This window comes from Vicia villosa, linkage group LG7 (genome assembly GCF_029867415.1).
Source record: "Vicia villosa cultivar HV-30 ecotype Madison, WI linkage group LG7, Vvil1.0, whole genome shotgun sequence".
Taxonomy (NCBI): Eukaryota; Viridiplantae; Streptophyta; class Magnoliopsida; order Fabales; family Fabaceae; genus Vicia; species Vicia villosa.
Window position 1 is genome coordinate 109,967,768 of NC_081186.1, and position 3,258 is coordinate 109,971,025.

The 3,258-nt window shown below is 39.8% G+C and overlaps 1 long non-coding RNA gene across 1 annotated transcript; it reads left to right on the top strand.

The window, feature by feature from the left end:
- Positions 1–434: 434 nt before the first annotated feature.
- LOC131618257 (uncharacterized) lies at positions 435–2,025 on the top strand. The gene is made up of 2 exons (XR_009288776.1): positions 435–1,290; positions 1,407–2,025. It is a non-coding gene; the product is annotated as an uncharacterized LOC131618257 (long non-coding RNA).
- The last annotated feature ends 1,233 nt before the right edge of the window (positions 2,026–3,258 follow it).

The window sequence follows — 3,258 nt, forward strand, 5'->3', positions numbered from 1 at the left end:
CATTTTTATTATCTAAAAGAAATAGGAAACAAACTAGTTAAAACAACTAAATCTAATATGTAAAACTATGCACACAGGGGGGTTTAATGTGGAATCAAATGTCATGAAGAGAAATAGGGGCGCAGGGCCCAATCACTGGCCCATGGGTGTTTTGTTACAGCATGTTGTATGCCAAAAAAATGAAGATGAACTTCTATAGGGGCGAATTAACAGCAATTGGTGGTGCAGGGAGAAACAAAGGCGCACTGGCCCATCCAGAATTTGGCCCAAGGGCGTTTTTGTTGTAGTTTCTTATCATGCCAAAAAGAAGAATGTGAGGTTGGGCTAAGGGGTGTGGATAGCGCGCAAACTGAAAGCCCAAGGTTATGATCCAATTATTTTCAGCTTTTGCTTAGTTCAAACTTTAATAACTAAAAATTCCAGATCCTATTATCAGTTAATCACATTAAGTCTGTTAAACCACAATTCAATTGCCAAAATAATCACAAATATTCTCACTTAATTACACATTAGCAAAAGGAGAATTAAAAAGAGGGATTAGGGTTTTACATGGCAATTGGAATCCTTCTCAGACTCTCCTCTCATCGGACACGACGGCGGCACAGCGGAGATGATCATCTTCTCCGACCGAACCTCGCTCACGTCTCTCATCTCTCCATCTCAATAACTCCGATCACTCTTATCACCGGCGAAGTGTGACGTACGGACTTGTCCTCCTTCTCCTTCGTGAACTCGCGGCGGCGATTCCTCTGATTCAAACTCAGCTCAACCAGAAACAAATCCGGTTCTTCTTCAATCTTGATTCAACGACGAGAAATCCAGAGATAAAGTGGTACATGAACGAGTTTTCGTTACCGATCTGCTCCTTCCCTTTCAGACGGATTCTGCGTGATGATGGTGCGATGATGACGAAGATCGAGTCGAATGGTGATGAAACATCGAGAACTCGGTAAGAGGTCCTTTCTTCTCCTGGTTTCTTTCCGAGTTGTTGCGCTGTTATCGTATCATGTTGATGCAGATGAAGAAGAATTGAAGTCGTTGCTTGAAGGTTGCAGGTTGATTGAAGCGATGGAGAAGAATTGCAAGGAAGCTGAGTTCGGTTTGTTGCAGGTTATCGAAGGAATTGATGGATTGGAGGTTGTTTCGGTGATGATGTTGATGAAGATTGAAGATTGAAGATTGTTGTGAGTTAATTTCACCCTTTCTGTTGGAGGTGAATCGAGAAAGAACGATGAAGGTTGAAGGTTTTTGTGGTGATGATCAATGAATGGAAGAGGATTTCGGTTAGAGGTATGAAGAAAGCTTCAATCGATCTCAAGAAAGTTTGTTACGAATTTGTTACATTTCTTTTTTTCACATATCTTTCTGTTTCTGATTTTTCTCTTTGCCTTTTGTTATGGTTGAAGAATGAAGATGATGAAGATGATAGAAAGAGATTGGTTATGGCTGAGAATGGAAGATGTGAGATTATGGATTCAAGTTCTTGTATGGTGAATCGGTGGTGAGATTGAAGAATTGATGAATGAAGAGTCTGAAGATTAATGGTTGAAGATGGATCGTGAAGAGCTTGAAGTTTGTTACGTTTCTCTTTCGGTCCTTCATTTTTTTGTTCTCCGTTTTCTGTTATGGTTTGTTACTGATTTTTTTCCTTATGCCCCCCTCCTGAGCTTGAGCTTTTGTGTTGTTTTTTGATTCGGTTCTCCTCAAGCTTCTTGGACCGGTTCTGGATTTTGAAGTGCAGTACCGTTTAGGTGTTGCTGCAAGTTTCATTTTGGTTGAACCGAAACCGGTTCGGTTGATTATGTGATGCAGCTCTTGTAGAATGAGAATGGCGATTGTGTATGGTGCAAGCTGTAGCAGGCATTTGGGCCTTAGAAGAATAGGCCCCCCTCTTTGTTGTAATTTCTTTGTAATTTTGCTTTTGTAATGGACCTCTTGGATTTGAACTTGTAATTGCCTTTGAATGAATGTTTGAATGTAATCTTGTAAATTTCTCTTGTGAAAAACCTTGAATTTATCTCTTGACTTTGTAGGCTTCTCAACAATGTTTCTTCCAATTTTGCATCTAGATCTCAATGACATAAAAAATGAACGAAACTTGGATGATACTTCAATGAGCTTGAATTCATGACGATCTCGATGAATGATTAAATCTTGAATGCGCTTTCAAATTAAACAACCTCATCCAACCAAAGACATAAGGAATGAACATTGATCTTGAATTTTTAAATGGTGAACATACGTTGAATCGGGATTGAATGAAGAATTTTAGTCTTGTAAAGTATACCATTGAATGAACATGAGCCTTTGAATTTTGATGGACTTTGCATAACACTCGTGGATCTTAGCTTGACTTAAATCCTTGATGAACAAAATGCCTTGAACGAAGTTTGAATAATAGGATCAATTAGAATGTTAAATCAAATTCATCCTCAAATCATTGGGACCCTATTTCAATATCAATCCCTTAATTCAAACCTTATTCATACGTTGAGTCACTAGTAAATCGAAAGTATAATGGTGCCTTGAACACAACGCTCTCCTTAAGCTCATAACTTTGTACCATGACTCATTCCTTGCAGTTCACTCCACAAGCATGTTGACTTAATGACCTCGAACAATAGAGACTCTTTTAGCTTTTTCTTGATTTTTGGGAGACGAAATAAACGTCTACCGTAACTTATAGCACGGAGAAAGAGGGCAAATTTTGGGGTGCAACAGCTGCCCCTATTCAAACTTCTTGAACCTGACGAGCGAGAAACGAAAGTTTCGAACCGTTGAGGTGGAAGGAGATTGAATACCAGAATGAACTCGAAAATTTGCTCTCTTGATCAATAGAAGATTCCATCTTGCAATAAGAAGGAATGTACCACCCCGCAAGCAGGGAGAAAAAACTTCAATCGATCTAGATAATAAATATGTTCCAACTTGTGATAAGAAGGAACGGGCACCCACAGGCAGGGGAAAACACTTCAAATGATCTGGGCATCAAGAGAAGGAACATCTCGACTGATCTGAGTATCAGGCGTAGCAGATGTCTCCGAACATGCATCGGGATAGATGTCTTAGGTCGATCTGGGAATCGAGGGAGATACATCGGTTGATCTGAATATCAACGGGTAATAAGTATCTCTGATCTGGGAATCATGATCTGGGAATCTGGGCAGACATCTCTTCTGATGCAATTAAATCATCAGGTAGATATTCCTACTAATCTGGGAATTAGCGGCTAGCTCCTTCGTAAGACCACGGGGATCC